Source organism: Oryctolagus cuniculus, chromosome 14, assembly GCF_964237555.1.
Source record: "Oryctolagus cuniculus chromosome 14, mOryCun1.1, whole genome shotgun sequence".
In the NCBI taxonomy this organism is placed as follows: domain Eukaryota; kingdom Metazoa; phylum Chordata; class Mammalia; order Lagomorpha; family Leporidae; genus Oryctolagus; species Oryctolagus cuniculus.
In genome coordinates this window covers 61031664-61054517 of record NC_091445.1, presented here as the reverse complement: position 1 = coordinate 61054517, position 22854 = coordinate 61031664, and the positions used below count along the sequence as shown (strand labels likewise).

At 37.4% G+C, this 22854-nt stretch overlaps 1 long non-coding RNA gene across 4 annotated transcripts in view; it reads right to left on the bottom strand.

Moving 5' to 3' along the window:
• Window positions 1–5747, bottom strand: part of LOC103349603 (uncharacterized) — a 105006-nt gene extending 99259 nt beyond the window's left edge. For all 4 annotated transcript variants that reach the window (XR_007922628.2, XR_011382004.1, XR_011382003.1 and 1 more), the window contains exon 1: window positions 5637–5747. This is a non-coding gene — a long non-coding RNA (uncharacterized lncRNA). The remainder of the gene's footprint in view (window positions 1–5636) is intronic.
• Window positions 5748–22854: the final 17107 nt, after the last annotated feature.

The window sequence follows — 22854 nt, the reverse complement described above, 5'->3', positions numbered from 1 at the left end:
TTGTCTATATTCCTATGGAACTGAGGTTTTCCTACTTTTTTACTTGTTGAACATTATGGTTAGTAGTGCATTAGGCTTGTGAATATAAACTAAATTGAAATTATATTATTGTAAAAAATTATAGAAAAAAAAGAAAGGAAGGATTGAGGTGGGATTGAGGGAGAGAGGAAAGGAAGAAGGTATGGTTATCTTTGAATTGTGTTTATAAAATACATGAAATCTGTTCTCTTTATAATAACACAAAAATTGGCCGGCTCCGCGGCTCACTAGGATAATCCTTCGCCTTGCGGCGCCGGCACACCGGGTTCTAGTCCTGGTTGAGGCGCCGGATTCTGTCCCAGTTGGCCCTCTTCCAGGACAGCTCTCTGCTGTGGCCAGGGAGTGCAGTGGAGGATGGCCCAAGTTCTTGGGCCCTGCACCCCATGGGAGACCAGGAGAAGCACCTGGCTCCTGCCATCAGATCAGAGCAGTGTGCCGGCCACAGCGCGCCAGCCGCGGCAGCCATTGGAGGGTGAACCAACGGCAAAGGAAGACCTTTCTCTCTGTCTCTCTCTCTCACTGTCCACTCTGCCTGTCAAAAAATATATATAATAATACAAAAATTTATCTAATGATACACTTAAGATTGGGATTTCACTATATGAGTATATAAATTTTAGAAACAAAACAAGAACTGAAAACAAAGCTTCTATTAAGCTCTTGTTATGTGCATGCTAAAGTATGTCTGACTAATGTATATTGATGCCTATAACTTAAAAAAAGTCTTTGCTTCTAACAGTTTAGTTTTCCATGAAGCTTCAAAATTAAACAAATGCTTTGTGTAGGAAACCAGTCACACGTTTGAGTTCCTTCAGTCCTCCAATATTGTCATATTAAACCTGTGCAATAACTAAAAGTTACGTTAGTTTGTTTTTCTCCCACATGCTATTGAGGGTTGCATGAATGAAGCCTAATATTCAGCCACCATCCATGCCCAGAATCAGCAAATATTCATAGTAAAAATAGAATCTGCAGATCTTCAGATAAAATTGAATGATTTGCCCTCTTACGAATTCCAGTTCTTTTAGACCTTATTTCTCCCACAGCTCTCTCATGGGTTGAAAAATATGATTTTTTCAATGTCTCTGATTTTTCCAGTTTATTACTAACAATGATGTTGACTTGCCATGCTTTGTTATGTTTTATGTAGAAGTGGAAATCTCTACAAGTTCTTAGTTAATATAGGAAATATCACAAAATCAATCGCATACTGTTTTTGTACATATGCTTAAATTTTACATTAAATATACACACCCGAAACAACAAATCAATTATCCTTAATTTAACCTCCTCTAAAAGCTACCATCTTGGATACTACATTTAATAGGCAAAATCCACAAAAAGCAGATTCCTCTCATTCTGTTTTCTTTCCTTTCTCCATTCTCTAATTAAATGACACAGCAATCAGCTTTTACTGCCAAATCCAATAAACACTGATTCCTATGACATTATAAAAATCTGATTTTCCTCTTAACTCTTTGGCTGTTCTGTTTTTCATTTGTAATTCTTTTTCCTCTGACAATTTCTTAAATGCTCATGTTCCTCTATGTTTGTTATTTATAGCTCTACTACTTAGCAACAAATCTTTTTCACCTATGGCCATTGACTATATGTTTATTTGATTAGGAAGATTACTTATGGTTAAAAAACTGGAAGGAAAGATGAAACACTGACATCTAAAATATGCTATTTCTTTTTCAGAGGAAGAAAATGGTCAAAGAAGAGTAAATTCAGTGCCTGGGGCAGACTGGGGGCACGTTAAGAGATTCTGAATAGAAGGAGGAATCCTACAAACTAAACCAATTATATTTTATTTCTATCTTCCTCAGTGATTCTCCATCAGCTAAGAGTGTAATACTTGTAGTCAATAGAATGGGAAGCTCTCAATAGCAGTTTAAAAGGGTCCATATTCCATGCACCACCACCACCACTGACAAAACACCACATTTGCATGGAGCTTGAAAGCTTGTAGGTGGAAAATAAGCATACCTAACTTCTTTGATTTCAGAATACCCTCCACTTAAATCTCTCTTTTCATTATTATCTTTTTCCTTCTTAGGGATATATATATATATATATATATATATATATATATAATTGCTTTAAACATGTTCAAGATACAGCTGAAAAGAAAGGCTGGCTAGGTTGAAAATATTCAGTCCTGAGTCTTGGTATTTGGTTTAATCTCACCTTACAGTAATATCAAATATCTCCTAAATGTACAATCACAAATTAAGGAGGCAATGTCCCCCAGTTATGCTTTTCAAAAGAGGGAAGTCAATATCATACTAAACTGCTAGCATGCATAATCCAAAAAGAAAACAGAAAACATTCACATGATAACTGAGTTGAGAATGCAATTAATATACTTTAAAATTATAAATCCCATAGATTGTCTAGTATAATAGCTCACATTTAGAGAGAATTTTGTTCTGACATTGTGCACTTTGTAAGTATTTTCTCACTTACATTGCAACAATTCTGTGAGGTAGGTATCATTGTACCTGTTGTAGAGAAGACACTAAAGCTTAGGGAGTATAGTACGGGAGCAAGATGTAGGAACCAGACTGCTGGAATTGTAGTGATGGCTGCACCAAGTAATAACTCTGTGACTCTGGCAAGTTACTTAAGCTTTCTGCCTCAGTTTCTCATATGAGAAATAAGGATAATAGTAGTATTTACTTTAAGGTAAAGTATCTGACAAATAATAAGTGCTTAAATGTATATGCCCTTGGGTAAGTTAACAGTAATAGCCTGCTCAAGGTCACACAGTTAGTAGATAGTGAAGTCAGAATTTCTGTACAGATTTCAAATCAAACTACTACAATATTATTCCAAATTAGATTGCAGTTATTCTGGTACATTTTATTGCATTTCATAAAACTCTAAAATATTGTTAATTGTTCTCATTATGTACTGTTCATTCAGCATTTATGGCAAAGAATGAGATAGTTAACAATGAAGATTTGTCTGCGCCTAGAGGATTGGCTGAAGCTTCTTTGGACCATCAGAGTCACAATTCCCCAATGGCCTTGCTTTTATTATAAGGAAAGATGGTTAGAGACCAGACCCCCAACCTGTAAACTATAGAAAAGTGATAAAACTAAGAAGCACAGCCTTCCTCCCCTTGCTTTCCCACCTCATTTATACTATCATCCCTGGTTTTGATGTTCACAATGACTCACATCTGTAGACCTTTCTCTCTCTCTCTCTCTCTCTCTCACTGTCCACTCTGCCTGTCAAAAAAAAAAAAAAAAAGAACTTTGAAGCTGAAACCTGCAAGTTAGAAAAGTAATGAGTTAGGCTAAAGGGTAATGATGAATAGAGAGCATTTCAGACAGAGAAATTCCAAGTGCAAAGGCTCGAAGGCATGGTGTGTTTAAGAACTTGGAAAAAATACTTTTAAGACAGGAGTAAAAAGAGAAAGAACAATATTTCAAGATAAGGATGGAATGTAGGCAGGTTCCTGTCAGCTATGTTACAAGACTTAAGTTTTATACTAAAAACAAAGGGAAATTTCAAAATGGTTTTATTTTATAGAAAATGGAAGTCAGAACTCAAAACACGATTAGCTCTGTGTGGCTGAACAATAACCCTCCCTGCAAGTTTACTGACTGAATTCAAGAGAACCAAGAGGGATGTGGAGGATAACAAGCAAAAGACTGTTATCAAAGTCCAGCTTCCATTAGGATGCTGTTTCCTCCACTCTTCTGAGAAATAATGTTACTAGCATGAATGAAAGGGTGCATTTAAATTGTGGGTTTTTCTTTAATCCAACTAAAAGTAAAATTTGAAGTGATTCGGTATTGTTATAGTGCCTGTCAGCAAACAAGACAATCAGATCAGTCATAACTCACTATGTGGCAGCAATTTGATATAACCAGTAAAAAAGAAATGTGTCCATATATCATAGTATATGAAGTATGTCATTTAGAACAAAGGAGGTATTTTGGGGAAGATAATTCCCTATGGATTTCTCTTGTTTCAGCGTCTTAAGCACAGAGATATCAGCTGTCTTTTCTTTGGACAATCTTTACAACATCTTCCTCCGACAAAGAGGTTAATTAAGCAGGCTTTACTGCCCATTATAAAACACCACATCCAATTTCACTCTTATAGGCACAATTTTTTGCATGTGCAAATGTCCCCTGACCCTTTTCACATTGCTCTGTGCAAATTGGGGCTCAGGGAACCAGCATGATCGCTGATACTCCAGCTACTGCAGTTGCAGTGGGTAATAAACTGTCTCCCATCTCTGACCCAAGAGTCTTGTGTTTTCTTTCAGTATCCAAGAAACCGTGTTCAGTTAACTTGTTTGCTGACACATAGGGTGAAATCTTAAGAATTCCACAGTTCTGGACAGTGTTACTCCCAAGAGCCTCTCTCTATTTGTCCCAAATCATACCCGGCCTACATACCAGTCTGAACACAACAGGCTCAGTCTTGTTCAAGTCTTAGCCAGGACAAAGACTAGCAGTATATCAGATCCTACCACCAGCTGTGAAAAAGGCTTAATAAAATGAGTAATTTCCTAACTTAAATGTCTGCTTCTGGAGACGGTGGCTTCCCGGTTAGCAAGGAAGCTGTGACTGGTTGACATTACAATGGGAGGTATGGACAGTAGTTAGAGACAGTTGAGATATCAGGGATAAGATTAGAAGATTGTTAAAGTTACTTCAGGTGTGATCTTTTGAATCTTTCCATTACTCCTGTTTCAAGCCCTACTTATTCAGGATGAATGTCTATTGTGAAGATGGCATTCTGAAGGTAGCATATCATCACACCCATCACAGGGGGAATGAGCACACTTAGTATATCACACAGGCATTAATTCCAACTGCAGATCAACTTATCCTATGACCCTTCACTTAACTTCTCTAGTTCCTTATCTGTAAAATGGAAATATGATTTTCTAACTCCTAGTAAGAGAACATGGACTAAATGAAGTAACAGGCATACATGCTTAACACAATACTTGCCAATCAGCAAAGACTCAAATTAGTTATCTTTCTCCCTCTTTCATCTCACTGTAACCCACTCTCTCTAATTAGAACACAAGTTCTATATCACTTGGAAGTAGCATTATTCTCAGCCTTGAGGTCTTGTTATGGAAGTCTTAAGGATGACAAGAGTAAAGTTTCCTCTCTCTCTCTCTCTCTCTCTCTCTCTCGTGCATGAATATTTTATATGCTTTAACACCCCACAAAAAGGCTGTATTTATTCTTGGCATAGACCCATAATACACTATAGTCAAGAAAGGGAATGGGTTGCTCCTTTCTGGTGCTTTACTTTGCCTGTGTTTCCAGCTTTGTAACACTTTTTTGTTTTTTTAACCAAACAGTGAGTTGGCTGTTGCCAATCTAAACAATTTATAGATTTTTTGTGAGGTTATTTAAAAATTTATCATAAAATTTATATTTGGGAAATGGAAAGTAAAGCATGATTTGCACACTAACTGTATACATTTTTACTCACTCAACTCTGAATTATTTCTCTGATGAGCTGATTGGGAGAAATAAATTTGTTTCCAATGATTTACTCCTGCTTAAAAGACCAGCCTTCTGTCTTCATGGAAAGGTACAGGAAACCTCACTTACCTGGAATTATTTTAGCTTTGCACTACTATTCAAAGACTTCCTGAAACAACATAAAGTAATAGCTTTTGTGCTGGGCCACCTGGAAGCCTTGACATCAGATGAGCCTGTGGATGCCGTAGCAACTGCAGCTTTGTCGTCATGGTAACAGCCTTGTGCTCCATAGGCAAAACCAATGAGCTTTAAGTAATTCCACATTCTAGCTAAGCCTCTCTGACCTTATCAGGGAGCAATAAGATCTGTCTGTTCTTCCAAATGCACGTGCCCCTCAGCAGGGAGAGGGAAATGTGCATAATGTACCTGATTTTAATGTCATGCTTGGATTATTCAAACAAATGAATTCTTATCCTAGTTTCAAGGATTAAATGACATGATTTTCTTAATAGATTGTTGATTTCAGTTACCCGTGAGCATTGTTACAAAATCATAGTGTATAGCATGTGTACTATGAATGTTGGGATAACTAAATGTTTCAGAGAAGTAAAATACATAGATTTGCTTTCCATGATATGGATCAGAACCTGGAAAATAATTTTCATGTGTTTTGTCGAATATTTTTCCCTTCATGCAAGATAGTAACAAAGTACAGTATCATCTTTCATATTAATATGCTACATCAAGGCCACGGTCTGAAGAAACAAATTGTAATTCAATCTATATCTGGCCTGAGCTGCCTTTCAAAAGGCTCAGGTCCTCCCCTGAATACTTCCTTCCAAAAACTGGGCTAGTAAACTGCAGGCCTCTGAGCTGCTTGTTCAACTTTTTCAAATTTGAATACAAGAAATGGAGAGCCAAGGCTGAGCAATTCATTCATGAAAAGGACATAAGTAACTTCTCTTTCAGTTAAGCATTACAAGCTGTTCAAAGATGTATTATGTACCATTGCTTAATCCCATATGCCAATGTTTAATAACAAACCAAATGGGTTTCCCAACAATGCATTATGTAACTCTTGTTTACTTGAACTGTTTCACACTTCACAGCGTACTTCATATTCTTTTAAAAAGCTTAAAACATTATGCTTTTAACGCTATTTGAATTGCATTTATCCTTTTTAAGCCTATTTTTATTTTATTTTATTTATTTATTTTTTTATTTGACAGATAGAGTTAGACAGTGGGAGAGAGAGACAGAAAGGTCTTCCTTCCGTTGGTTCATTCCCCAAATGGCCACTACGGCCGGAGCTACGCCAATTCGAAGCCAGGAGCCAGGTGATTCCTCCTGGCCTCCCATGCGGGTGCACTGCCTTCCCAGGCCACAGCAGAGAGCTGTTCTGGAAGAGGAGCAACCGGGACTAGAACACAGCGTCCATATGGGATGCTGGTGCTGCAGGCAGAGGATTAACCAAGTAAGCCACGGTGCTGGCCCCTTAAGCCTATTTTTAATTCATTCCCTTCTACTAACATTTCAGTTCCAGGCCAGATTAGGACAAGAACTCCTTAAGAAAATTATCCTTTATGAATCAGCTCTAGTTAAAATGAATTTCTAATGCTTCCGCCCCAGAACTCGCTCTTTCATTCATGTTTTCATGAATGTATACAAATTACCTATTGTGTATTATATTAAATTCTATCAGAGATGCTAAGGTGAATGAGAAATGGCTCTTGTTCTCAGGAAACTTGTAAAGTAGGCTTGAGTGAACCAGATCTTTGGTACTATGGAGTCATTTTAGAAGTCCTCTTAAACCACTAGCACGCCTATCTTCATTTTGAACAGAGGGTGAGCAAGTTTACACCCCATTGACTTTATTGGATTCATGTGTTTTCTTGTTTTTATTTCGCTAACTCAAGGGTTTGAAGGATATTTTGTTTTTAAAGCACACTATTATGTTTGAGATATATTTTGCAATCATGTATGTGCTATTTGCTGAATATTTTTAATCACTAGTTTACAAAAGAGCCTCTTAGTTATTTTTATGGGAATGGAATTTTTTTTTCCTTTTTGTCAGGAGGATCACAGTTGTTTGCTTTTGGTATCTTTGGTTCCATAGTTTGTACCAGATGAAGAAGGTGTTGGTGAGTATGTTGGAACTGTCATAAAATGGGCAACAAAGTAACAATTTTAAATGAAACTCAGATTTGGTGAATTCAACATAAAATAAATTATTGTCCAGGAAATGACTTCACCTAAATTTTGGCCTGGTCATATGAAAAATAAAAGCCAAATGTGGATCATTGGACTTACTATTTGGAAAAATTATCTAATTTAGCAGAGAATCATCTGTTTGATAATAGAATTCTTAAAATTATAAGCTTTATATTTCATTTTATTTTACTTTCACTAGGTCATTATAATCTTTGCTAATCTCTGATCAGAAGAAACATCTAAAGAAAGTTATTACATCACAAAATTTAAAGGATAATAGGACCGAATTCCACATTGAGGCCATCTAGTCCTGTTTATGTAAATGAGGAAGTTGAGATCTATAAGTTTTCTTCCAGTTCAAAATATCAAATTTGACTATTTCTTAAAACTCAATCAAACTGGGCAAACTGGTTTGGCATCAGTGTTAACTTGCAGTCAAATTAAAGTTGTCTGCTTCCATTAGGATTTATGTGATCCACTTACTTTGATATTTTCTCATTCTATTTTCTTTTCCAGTTCATTTACTTTTAGCCTCCTGTAAGTCAAAGGATGATTAAAATTCATGAAGAATTATTAAGAAGAGGTAATTAACTGGTCTGCATTAAGGCGAGTTGTGCTGACAGTGATGTTATTTAAAGATGGGGGAGCAGTGAATAACAGTAATATAATAACAGTAACATAATTGTCAAAAATATTTTGAGTTTTCTGAGTCTGATTTTTGAGTTTAGGATTTCCTTTATCTCTGCAATGTTGTTGGGTAGTCTCCACATGCCTTCATATTTTCAATTTGCTTACTCATTCCTTTCATCAGTTCTCTAACTTCCTGTAAAATCATCCTTCTTCCAATGAATACCTTAATGGTAGCAAAGTTGAGATGTTGTTTGACATTAATGTCTGAAAATGCATATAAAGTAAATCCTGTAAGTCCATTCTTATTCCTTATGTGAGAACAGACATATACATCAAGATGGTGTCCCATAGGGATAAATTGATCCTGTTTATAAGCTGGAGGCAAATCTGGGATTTGAGAAAGGTTAGCATCAGTGATCCGTATCTAGACCTCCATTCTGTGTGAGTGTCCTGCTTGGATTCAGTGCCACATAGGCAGTCTCCTTGTTGGGTCTTCAGCAACTCTTATTAGGGGTGGGGCTATTTATATGCCCACAATACCCTGGTCCTAGTGCTTATCTTTTTCCTACCTACTTTGAAAGCTGACTTACTCTGGACATTTTGCTCTCAAGATCTTAGTCTCTAAGATTAACTATGATCTTTTAAATTATTTGTGTAAAAACATTGATGAAGGATAATAGCTTAATGTGAATCTTAAAAGGACCCTTCAGTGCTTTAACCTAAGATAGCTGGAAGATCTAGTGCTGTGGCCTGTTGGCTAAGGACATGCAAGGATTCATCCTTTGTTATGCCCTTTAATTCTTTCAGCGGATGGTTACTCACCATCAACTATGAGCTAGCTCTTTTTATCCAGCTTAAATCATAAATCTGGATGTTTCAATAGGAAAACTCACATAATAACACTCATCTGTCAATTATTGTGAGCCTTTATTAGTTTAGTGGGGCTGCTGTGGTGGAGTAAACAATGGAAATTTACCTTTTCATAGTTCTGAAGGCTGAGAAGCCTAGATCGAGGTATCCACACGGTTGGTTTCCTCTGAGAGTTATGTCTTCCCATGTGTTTTCTCTGTGTCCCTGCCTGTCTGTGTTTTAGTCTTTTCTCCCTAGGACACCAGTCAGATTGAATGAAGGCCCACCTGTAAGAGTTCATTTTACTTCAACCAAATTTTTAAAGGCCCTATCTCCAGATATGGCCTTACTATAAATCACTGAAGATTGAAAGGTGGGGTGCATTTCAGCCCATAACACAGCTTTCAAGTGTATTAAACAATTTCAGGGTTATCTTTAACCATTAAAAAAGTCTAGAGTGATTTATTTCATTTTTTTTCCTGTTCAAAATGAGGATAAGGGAGGAAAAGTAACTTATTCAAGTTCACACATCTACTAGGTGATGAAACCAGAGGTTGAATGAAGACTTACAGCTCCAAAGTCCAAGATTTTCTGCTCTACCACTCTGCCCTCTGCTAAGAGTTACAATCATCAGCTTTGCTCAGGCAATGATTCTGCTTCCTAGAATTTTTTAATTCATGAAGAATAAAGAGATTTAATGGCTATGTGGGTGAAATTTCTCCTTGAGAGATTATGTTCAAGAAAACAAAATAATAATTACTTTCTAATAGGATTTTTAACTTGGCAAAAAATAACAAAGGATTTTATTTTTCAGTAACAAGGAAATTTTGAATTTCAGTTTTTTATATCAACAATAGTGATGGTTTTAGAAATAATTTTTTAAATCAGCAAGAAGACATTACATAGCCTGTGTTTCTTTAGTTTCTAATCTTCCAGAGGGCACAAAGTGAACTGACTTGGGGATCTTCAATATTTTCTGAGAAAGGTCACAAAATTTCCAAATTTTTCGCAATTCAACATATTTTTCAAAGGAAAGAACTGTCAAATTATAAACCAAATTCAGGCTTTTTCGTTGATGTCCTTTTGTGTCTACAGAAATATAGGCAAAGTACCTCCTTACTCTTTCAAATTATTTAATTTGCCCATTTTTTTTTTCCTGCATGACATACTAAAAGGAGAGATTTCATAACAGATCATCTGTGACAAGTCAGTTCCTTTAACTTTGAAATGTTTCCAATACAGAAATGTTTATATGAAAAAAATTATACTCATTGAAGGAAAAAAATAATGATGATATCCCTAAGACAGATAATACTAAAGGGAAATTCTATTGTTATAGTTTATGGTTAGGAATTTTAGGACATTCTTAAAAAGGAGAACAAAATTAGCTAAGAAGAAGAAAAATGAAAAATCTAGATTTGAATATTAAACTGCTAAACATGGAGATGAATAGGATATTATTGAAATTATAATAAAAATCTTTCTAGACTTATCATAAAAAAGTATTTCTAGACTACAGGTGGTAATTACTGTAGTTACTACACTTGAGCAAATGCATTGTTACTGAGTTATTAAATAAGTATAATTCAGCAATAGCAGCCATCATAATATCAAAAATACAATTTTACACAAAAACATTTAAAAGAGACAAAGAAGTATATTATGTAATGATTAAGAGATCAATTCAATAGGAAGATGTGACTATAGTAAATGTATATGCACCCAATGCCAGGGCAATTGGCTATTTAAAAGAAATTTTAATGGATCTAAAGGGAGGCATAGGCTCCAATTCGATAATAGGAGACTTCAATACTCTACTTTCATGAATGGACAGATCAAATAGACAAAAAATCAACAAAGAAACAACAAAAGTAATCTACACTATGGACCAATTGGACCTAATTGATACCTGCAGAACATTTTATCCACAGCTGCACAAAACACATTCTTTTCATCAGTACATGGAACTTTCTCTAGGATAGACTATATGCTAGGCCATAAAGCAAGTTTCAACAAATTCAAAAAATTTGAAATCATACCATGTATCTTTTCTGACCTCAAGGGAGTGCAGCTGGAAATTAAAAACATAAGAAACTCTCAAAAATATGCAAACACATGGAGACTGAGAAACATGCTCCCATGTGAACAGTGGGTCATAGAAGAAATCAATAAATTCCAAGAAATGAATGGAGATGACAGTACAAGATATCAAAACTTTTTGGATACAGTAAAAGCAGTGTTGAGAGGGAATTTTATGGCAATTAGAATTAGTACCCACACAAAGAAATTGGAAAGGCATCAAATTAATGATCTAACAATGCATTTAAAGGACCTAGAAAAACAAGAACAAACCAAACCCAAAATTAGTAGGAGAAAAGAAATAATCAAAATTAGAGAAGAAATAAACAAAATTGAAACCAGACAAAGAGATCAGTGAAATGAAGAGCTGGATTTTTTAAAAAGTAAGCAAAACTGATAAATCTTTGGCCAACTAACCAAAAAAATTTTTTTATTTTACCAAACATTTAGAGAAGAACTAATTCCAATTTTTCTCAAACTATGCAAAACAATTGAAAGGGAGGAAATCCTCTTAAACTCCTTCTATGACGCCAGCATCACCTTAATTCAAAAACCAGAAAAAGATACAACAAAGAAAGAGAACTATAGTCCAATATCTCTGATGAACATAGTTGCAAAATCCCTTAACAAAATACTACTGAATCAAATCCAACATTTTGTGAACTAGCAGGCTTCCATAGCCTTGGCAGCTCATAACAAGAGCCTCAGGTGATTACTGATGCCATAAACAAGAGTGTCAATTGTTAAATCAACAATGGAGCCACTGTGCACCTACTCCCCATGAGGGATCTCTGTCCTTAATATGTTATACTATGCAAATTATAAAAAAAAACTAGTACTCAAACAGTACTTTATACTTTGTGTGTCTGTGTGGGTGCAAACTGTTGAAATCTTTACTTAGCATATACTAAATGGATCTTCTGTATATAAAGATAATTAAAAATGAATCTTAATGAAGAATGGGATGGGATGGGAGAGGGAGTGGGAGATGGGATGGTTTGCGGGTTGGAGGGTGGTTATGGGGGGGGGAATTGCTATAATCAAGAGTTGTACTTTCTACATTTATATTTATTAAATAAAGGTTTAAAAAAAAGAAAGATCATTCACCTGGGCCAATTGGGATTTATCCCAGATGTACAGGGATGGCTCAGCATACAAATATCAATAACTGTGAAACAACACATTAACAAATTGAAAAATAAAAATCATATAATTATCTCAGTAACTGTAGAAAAAGCATTTAATAAAATACAACATCCTTTCATGATAAAATCCTTAAACAAAATTGAGGATAGAAGGAACATTTCTTAACACGATTAAGACAATATATGAAAAACTCACAGTCAGCATCATATTGAATGGGGAAAAGACCCAAAACCAGATAAGGGTACCCACTTTCAGCATTGTTATCCAATATAGTCCTGGAAGTTTTAGCCAAAGCCATTAGGCAGGAAAAAAAATAATATGGATACAAATTGGAAAGGAGGAAATGAAATTATCCCTGTTTGCAGATGAAATGATCCTCTATATGGAAGAAACAAAGGATTCCACTAAGAGACTATTTTAACTCATAAGAGAGTTGGATGAAGTTGCAGGAAACAAAACCAACACACAAAAGTCAATAGCCTTTGTATATATAAACACTGCCATGGCTGAGAAAGAACTTGTCAGATCCATACCATTGACAATGGCTACAAAAATTTAAATACCTTGGAATAAATTTCACCAAGGATGTGAAAGAGCTCCACAATGACATTACAAAATACTAAAGAAAGAAATAGAAGGAGACACAAAAAATGGAAAAATATTGCATATTCATGGATTGGAAAAGTTAATATCACCAAAATGTCCATACTACCCAAACCAATTTATAGATTCAATGCAGTGCCAATCAAAATAATATTCTTAGATCTAGAAGAAAGCTGCTAAAATTTATATGGAAACACAAGAGATCCTGAATAGCTAAAGCAATCTTAAACAACAAAAACAAAGCCAGAGGCACCACAATATCAGATTTTAAGATATATTACACGACAGTTAAAAGCTAAACATTCTGATACTGTCATAAAAATAGACACATAGAACAATGGAACAGAATAGAAACACCAGAATTAATTAATCCACACAGCTATGAGCAAATTACCTTTGTCAAAGGAGCTAAAATTAATCTCTTCACAAATAGTGTTGGGAAAATTTGATCTTCATGCACAAGTATGAAACAAGACCTTCACCTTATACTTTATACAAAAATCAACTTAAAATTTATGAAGGCTCTAACTCTATGACCTTATACCATCAAATTACTACAGGAAAACATCATGGAAACACTGCAAGACATGGGCATGGGCAAAAACTTTTTGGAAAAGAACCCAGAAGCACAGGCAATAAAAGCCAAGTGACAAAAGTGTACCTCAAGCTAAGAAGCTTCTGCCCTGAAAAGCAGACACTCAACAAGGTGAAGAGGCAACAAATGGAATGGGAGAAAACATTTGCAAACTATGCAACTGATAAAGGATCAATATCCAGAATCTATAAAGAGCTCAAGAAACTCAACAGCAACAAAAGAATCCAGTTAACAAATGGGCAGGGTCCAGCACTGTGGCATAGCAGGTAAAGCCGCCGCCTGCAGTGCTGGCATCCCATATGGGAGACAGTTCAAGTCCTGGCTGCTTCACTTCCAATCCAGCTCTCTGTTATGGCCTGGAAAAGCAGTAGAAGTTGGCCTAAGTGCTTGGGCCCCTGCACCCATGTGGGAGGCCTGGAAGAAGCTCCTGGCTCCTGGCTTCGGATTGGCTCAGCTCCGGCTGTTACAACCATTTGGGGAGTGAAGCAGTGGATGGAAGACTTTCTTTCTCTCTCTCTGCCTTTCTAATAAATAAATAAATAAATAAATATTTTTAAAAATGGGCAAAGGACTTGAACAGGCATTTTTCAAAAGATGAAATTAAAATGGCCAACAGACACATGATAAAATGCTCAGGATCACTAGCCATCAGCGAAATGCAAACCAAAACCGCAGTGAGGTTTCACCTAACCCCAGTTAGAATGGCTTTCACACAGAAACCAACAAAGAGTAAATGCTGGCAACAATGTGGGGGAGAAGATACCCTAATCCACAGTTGGTAGAAATGTAAAGTAGTACAACCATTTTGGAGGACAATATGGAGATAGCTCAAAAAGCTGAAAATAGATATACATATGACCCAAAAATTTCACTCCTGGAAATGAACTCAAGGGAAATGAAATGAGCATATGAAAGAATGATCTGTACCTCCATGTTCATTGAAGCTCAATTCACAATAGCTTAGATATGGAATTAACCCAGATGTCCATTAACTGATGACTTGATAAAGAAAATGTGGTATATGCATTATGGGATACTACTCAGTGATACTACTCAGCCATAAAAAAGAATAAAATCTTGACTTTTGTAACAAAATGGATACAACTGGAAACCTTCATGCTTAATGAAATAAGCCTGTCCTAAAAACACAAATATCATGTTTTCCTCTGATATGTGGCAGTTAATATAGAATACAAAAAAAAGTCTAGGAATGATATGGACATATTGTGAAATGATTATTGTTTTTAGCCCTTGTTTATACTCCTGTGGGACTGTGGTCTTCCTACTTTTTACTTATTAGATATTATGGTTAGTGGTAAATTAAGCCTGTGATTACAGAGTGAGTTTAAATTATGTCTTTGCAAAATTTAAGGGAAAAAAAAGGAAGGAAGGAAAGAAACAAGGAAGGAAGGAAAGAAGGGAAGAAGGAAGGAAGGAAGGAAAGAAACAAGGAAAGAAGGAAGGAAGGAGAATTGAGGGGGCAAAGGGGGTGGGAGGGAAATATGGTTACCTTCTTCGAACTGCACTTATGAAATACATGAAATCTGTTCTCCTTATATTAACAAAATTTTTAAAAGAAATAGGGAAAAAGTTATCTCATAGTATTGCTATTAAATGATGTAAAATTTTAGAGAATCTTGTCATGTAAGTGTTCAATGATAACTCTTACAATTGCTAAAACAATATAATAAATTATATAGAAATAGTGTCACAAATTTCAGAGAACAACAAAGTGTTAAGTGATTAGAACAGGCAATTACAGCTTCTGTGAAGCAAGCTGGGCACAGATGAGGTTCACCAGAAGCCTCCTCGGAAGATGGGACCTTAGCTCTACCTTAATGATTGAGTGGGATTTGGTGCAGGGGGGAAGGTCACGACAGCTAGGAAAGTGATGTAAGCAGGAGTGTGGAGGCTGAATGTGCATGCTGTATTGAGGTGACAGTGACTAGATTAATTTGGTTTATACAGAAGGTTGGAAGGGCAGATATGGGAAAACTGGGGGGAGGAGGGATCTTGAGTTTTCTTGAAACAGCAAGAAAGTGAAAGGTGTTTCATCAGGAAAGAACTTTTTTTTTTTTTTTTTTTTTGACAGGCAGAGTGGACAGTGAGAAAGACAGACAAAGAGAAAGGTCTTCCTTTTCTGTTGGTTCACCCCCCAATGGCTGCTGCGGCCGGCACATGGCACTGATCCAAAGCCAGGAGCTTCTCTTGGTCTCCCATGCGGGTACGGGGCCCAAGGACTTGGGCCATCCTCCACTGCACTCCCGGGCCACAGCGGAGAGCAGGCCTGGAAGAGGGGCAACCGGGACAGAATCCGGTGCCCCGACCAGGACTAGAACCCGGTGTGCCGGCGCCGCAGGCAGAGGGTTAGCCTATTGAGCCACAGTGCTGGCCTGAAAGAACATGTTTTATAAAGATTCACTACATCATCATGGTGTGGGGAATAACTTTCATCTTTAGCTGGGAGTTTAAGAGATACAGGTGTGGGGTGCTAACAAGGGATGTTACAAAAGGAAAAAAAAAAAAAAAAGGATGACACTGATATAATGAGAGCCTGCACATAGAATGGCAATTTGAACAAAAAGAAGCAAACCAAGGCTAGAAACATTGAGAAAAGTATTGAAGATACTTATTGGTATACTGGGAAGAGAGACGATTTAAAGATGGTGGTGTCAACAAGTAGATATTAAAGAACATTATGCATAAAGAAAATTGAGAAGTGGATTTCTATTGGAAGGCAGAAGTGAGGATGTCATTTTACACTCTAAAAAATTACTTCCTAAAGGAAGAACCATGTCTCATTCATCTTATAATCACTAGTGCTTAGTACAGAAATAGGAACATGAACTTTGGTGGCTTAAGTATACCACAGCATTCAAATCAAATTCAGAGCTGGAAATACACTCGTATAGCTAGAGTATGAGAGCTGATCCTTTTTGAGGGCTGAGGCAGATGTGGGTATAGCCCATGGTTAGGGACTGGCAGATGCTTACCATCTCCTCAGCCCTTGCCATTTCCATGCAGTAAACCAATTGCCAACTTCCAACATTGGCAACTTTCCTTGAAGACTGCCTTTGCCTACTTTCATGCGAGGCAAACAAGAAGAATGGAAGAATAATCACCCTGTAAAAAAGGCCCCAAATAATGTCAGAGAAGAGTTGATGAAAAAATATTCCAGCTCTTCTGTTTGAGAGAATTGTTTCCTGTGTGTTCTAGTCTATCTCTCAAAGTTCAGCTCCAGTTGCTCAGCGTGGTAATTTTTTTAATGAGTCACATTTTTTGCTTCCTCCATCACTTTCTTTTGGTATAGTGTTACCTTGTTTTGTTTTTTGTTTTTTTCTGGAAGTACGTTCCAAAGTCCCAAATAAACCATTGGTACTTGAATTCTATTTTCAGTGTATGCCTCTAGGAAACTTCCACTAGGTCAGTGGGCACGACAGAAGATCATGAAGAAATTGAATCAGCTAATTTGAACTTTGGTGAGGAGCACCAGTGGATCAGAGCAGTCCAAGAGGGCAAACCAATGGTGGTGTCCTGTACAGGGAAGACAGCCCAATTCAGATCCACATCCTATGAAGAAAGGAGGCATGAGTGTGCTCTGGGTCCCAAGGGTGAAGGTGAAGTAAAGGTCCAAACTGTAAATTCTAAGGAGAGAAAGCAGTCATGTGTAGAATGCAATTAGATGAACTACATTCACACTTTACAAAACATATTGAAGGGCAAAAATTGAAGGTGTAGAAGTATATTGAAATTGAATCAGGCAAAAAGGGAAGAATTTACACTTTTGAATCTTAAAGGCCCCCAAAATAAGTGGCTGGTGCTGGAGCCAGGCATAAAAGAGAGATTTGGGTGCCTAGTGAAGGTCTTTGGGCTTAGTTCTGTTTTTACAGATGGTGTGTCATCTGCATGCATTTGACATATGTTTCTATTTAATTGTTTTCTGATGTCTCTGCAAGAGCCAAGTGGGCAGGAATCCGCTATGGGAGATACCCTCTATCATTTCTTTCCTAGTTGGCTTTCTCTACCCTTTTCCCTCTGGATGATGCCTGTTGGAAACTTCCTAGCATAGGCTCCCTTGTTCTCTCTGTGCTTTCTGTTACCAGGTCAAATTCGACTGATTCAGTGAATGGGTGATTACACACCCTGATATCCTCTGTTCTTGCTCTGTTTCGTCTCTTTGAGCTCAGTGCCAGCCTGCTGCTCACAAAACTTGAGTCAGGGGTTGTACCTCCTGATTATAGTACTGGGGTTCACCTTTCTCTCTCTGTTGAGCCTGCTGATCAAAGTCTTTGCCACCAGATGTACTCTATATGAATAGATTATAACCTGTCTTTCACCCAAAAGGCACATTGCTGCTTTTTCATTGAGAAGCTTGGAGACTGCATGTCTCATGGTCCACTTTGGAGGCTCCCCTGCCACACCCTTCTGTTGAAAACTGTCTAAAGGAAACATGTGAGATCAGTGCCCAGAAGCACAAAAATTGTTTTGCAGCTGCTACCACTGCTACTAACATCATGGCCACCCTACCTCTCTGTGGCAGTCACCTCCTTCGTGTATAATCCATGCTCTTGGCACCTTCCCTACGTCTCCAACATTACAGAGAAACAATAACAGAGAGGAACAGCACAAAAACGTCATCGTGCCAAACAAGGTTGCTTGCTTTTCAAATGTCAAGGCTTCACCTCTTCAAGTTTCACTCTCCTTCTTTAAGACATTCTGCACCAAGTGCCCTGGGAAATCTCAAAAGCTCCTAACTGAACCCTCAGGCATGAAAAGCCTGCCACATGGGATGATTCTAAAGGGGTTTGAACGGTTCTCTATCGGCTATAGTGACTATCAAAACTTAAAAATCTGTTTAGGAAATGGTGTTTTTGGAAGCAAAGTAAATTTGAAGTGTGGGTATTACTGGTACATTTGAAAACCACCAGACCCATCAGCTGGCATTTAGTGGCAGCATTCTAGATCTTAAGGGATTAAACTAGTCAACTGAAAGATCTCATGAAAACATCTGTTAGAGAGCAGTGTGTCCAACTAAATTAGAGTGATTCTATAATCATCTTTTTGCCCATTTCACTTACAATACGAACTGTAAATATTGAAGTAGGAAGCCTTGATGTAGGATACAGTTTGATTCTAAACATTTTCAGGATCCCTTCTTCTGGTGAAAAATATGGGAAATGAAGAATCCAGCAAAGGAAATAGTCAAATACAGTTTGCAGTGGAAAAATATGCCCCTTCCCCTGCTCTCACTCCAGCCTGTTGGGCTTCCCCTACCCAACAATAAACCTTTCCTCTAAAAATATATATGCCTGGGGCTTATTAATGGTTTATTTACCTTACTTGACTTGAACTGTGATTTGAATATGTGGCGCAGTGGGTTAACATCCTGGCCTGAAGCATCAGCATCCCATATGGGCACCAGTTCTAGTCCCAGCTACTCCTCTACCAACCCAGCTCTCTGCTATGGCCTGGGAAAGCAGCAGAAGATGGTCCAATACCTTGGGCCCCTGCACCCACGTGGGATACCCGGAAGAAGCTCCTGGCTCCTGGCTTCCAATCTGTGCAGCTCTGGCTGTTGTGGCCAATTGGGGAGTGAACCATCAGATGGAAGACCTCTCTCTATCTTTCTGCCTCTCCTCTCTCTGTGTAACTCTGAGTTTCAAATAAATATATAAATATTTAAAAATAAATAAATAAATAAATATGCCTGTTCATGTTAAGTGTGTATATGTGTGGATGGGTGTGCTCAATTATTTATAATGTAGAATGTACTGATTAATCAAATTAGCTTATGGAAACCACTGGATTAACCCTGGAAAATTCAGTTGTAGCTCTAGAGCAGCATAATCTGATAAATTACTGTTTTAAGAAAAGGAATAATTACTTATATCCCTCTTGTTACTTAATTCACTGTAAGTAAGTCATAAAAATTGGGGCCATCATCTAAAGGAGTTAAGAAGAAAGTGAACTCATAGGTCAGGGATAGTGGGGAGAACATTGTGTATATCTTACAATCCCAAATATCCTTATTATAATTGCAAATATACCTGAACTCAGAATAAAGCCATCACATTATACAGTACTAATAGGTACATTAGAGTGTTTGTCCATTGCATAATGAATATGCACAGGCACACAGAGCATTGCATATTTGGTGTTTCTTTTTTAAGATGTTAAAGATATACTGTATTTGTACTTTCATAAAATTCAAATCAAAGTTCAAGTCAAGTAAGGTAAGTAAACCATTAATTTTTAATTCAAAGTATTCTGAAGAGAATTGCCTAACCATAAATTCAATCCATATTTGTTTTTAAAGTGACAAGATTGAACATAGAATGTAAAGGACCAAAAGTTTTGTAGGTAAAAGAAGGTGTTTTTTCCCAAGGGTAGTCCCTGCAATGTGATATCTAAGATGAATACCTGGTGATGAGAGTCATGGTAAAGCCAAGTTTAGACCAAACAGTGATGTAGCTGAGTTTCAGTTGTTTCTGAAAGACAGCTGGTACATAGGAAGAAGACTTATCAGTACCACAGAACTGATGGAAATACATATTTTTTTATTTAATGAGCACTTGCTATATATCAGATACTGTGCTAGGTGAAGGAACTAGTAGACAATGTCTTATTTAATTCTTACAACTGTAAAGATAAGAAAAATAATTACCCTCACTTTACAGAAGGAAAAACTAAGTTTAGGATTAGATAGGTGACACCCCATAGATAAGAGCACTCAAATATTAAGAAGTAGAACCAGGCTTCAATCCCATGTAGTTGACTTTAGAGCCTGTTATCTTGAACATTGTGCTGTAGGGACCCTTGAAGACGAAGTTTGCTGCCACCTAGGGTGCTGTTACTGCACCCAAGGCTACAATTTCCAATGCCTCCTTTGGGTTTCCTTTGGCCATTGTTTTGTCCTTTCTCAAAGATGATGGACAATTGCAATTGGTTGAACTTTGAGGTGAGAGGCAATGAGAGGACAGGAAATTACCCTTCACTTGGATGTTGACATAAAGGAAATTTAGAATCCAAGCAACTTTGATGTTCCTATATGGTTTATCATATTAAAGATTTAGCTATCATACAAGCTCACGTGCTTAAGGAAGTGCTGGCCATAAAACAGGGAATCAATAAATACCTGTTGATTTGGTGTGAGTGTTTGCAAAATGGTTAAGATACCACTTGGAATGTCTGAATCCCATCTCAGACTGCCTGGGTTTGACTCCCAGCTCCAGTTCTTTATTCCAGCTTCCTTTGAAGGCACTTCCTGGGAGGCAGCAAGTGATGCATCAAGTACTTTGGTCCCAGCCATGCTTGTGGGAAATCCATACTGAGTCCCTGACCCAGCCTGGCCATTGAGAGCATTTGAGGAGTAAACCATAAACCAGCAAATGGGAGATACACATCTTTCTCTGTCTCTTTCTCTCCCCACTTCCTCTCTTTCTATTTTTTATCTCTCACTTTTCTCCCTTTCTCCCTCTGTCCTTCAAATTAAAGAATTAGTCTATTGGTTAGTATGTAATGCTTAGTTTTCCTGATTAATGTGGTGTGTGTGTGTGTGTGTGTGTGTGTATACACATGTGTATGGTATGTGCATAATGTATCACATCACCATCATTAGATCTATTCTAATCTAATGTGTTATTGTTCCAGCTCATGTTTCATTCATATGAGTGAAAGAAAAAAATCCTAGACATGGTCAAGGATTTGACTTCTCTAGAACACAAGGCAACTGTACATTAGCATTGGTTCATGGATTAGCATTTCACTGACACTTATTCATGAAAAGAGCACCCAGGGTGCATTAGTTCTGCAGGCATAAATCACTGAGAACTCCTTTCAACAGTCTGCATTGATAGTCTATCACTGGTTCTGTCTCATGAGATCAATATTACAAGATGTATTAGTTTTAAGAGAGGGTCAGCACTGGAGAATGGTTGAGACTTCAGCCTGTGTAAGAATTATTTTCCAGGGATTTAGCTTAGTGATTAAAATGCCAGTTAAAGTGCTTATGTCCCACATCTAAGTACGTATGTTCTATTGCTGGCTCTGGTTCCAAACTCGAGCTTCCTGAAAATGCAGTCCCTGGTGATGGCTGACATGATTGGATTCCTGACAATCGCATGAGAGATCAGTTCCTGGCTCCTGGCTGCTGCCCAGCCCAGCCCCAACTGCTGTTGGCATTTGAGGAGTGAACCAGAAGATGGGAGTTCTCTCTGTCTTTCTGTTTCTGTCTCTCATTCCTTCTGTCTTTCTCTCTGTCTCTCAAATAAATAAGTAAACATTTTTAAAAGAAATATTTTTCCAAACAATATACATGATTGTAGCTTCCAATTTTTCTCTGTGAAATAAAATAATCCCAAATTAGTGCCCAGTACAAAAGCTTTTAAGAAATGGTGAAGTAGGATTCTCATCACGCTGCTATCTATAACTAAAATCATTTAAAAATCTTCCTTTTTTATTTATTCTATGAGCATACATATATGAATTCAAAGGTATTGGTAATCCCCATGTACTGTCTAAACAAAGATATCTTCAATAAGTAAATAGCATAGCTAACTCTGTATCAGGTTAGGATTCTTTTGTTCTGCTATGTAGGTTGATATGAAAAACCGGTCTATGTAGATCATCACTGTCCAATACACACAATTTTGTAAATGTTTGGTAGCCACTTTTAAAAGTAGATACATGAATGAATTGAATCTTAATGGAACCTAATATATACAAAATATAATGATTTCACATATGACATCATCCACATTTCAATAGTTCAATAACCCTATGAAGCTAGTGGCTACCATTTTGGACAGCTAAGTTCTAGATCCTAACTCATTAACTTTCAAATCACCAGACTTCTCCGATGACTGCTGGTAAGTGGCTATTAACAAAGATGATGATTATTTTAAAATATTTTTTTGACAGGCAGAGTGGACAGTTAGAGAGAGAGAGAGAGAGACAGAGAGAAAGGTCTTCCTTTTGCCGTTGGTTCACCCTCCAATGGCCACTGTGGCCGGCGCACCGCACTGATCCGATGGCAGGAGCCAGGTGCTTCTCCTGGTCTCCCATGGGGTGCAGGGCCCAAGCACTTGGGCCATCCTCCACTGCCTTCCCGGGCCACAGCAGAGAGCTGGCCTGGAAGAGGGGCAACCGGGACAGAATCCGGCGCCCCAACCGGGACTAGAACCCGATGTGCTGGCGCCACAAGGTGGAGGATTAGCCTAGTGAGCCGCTGCGCCA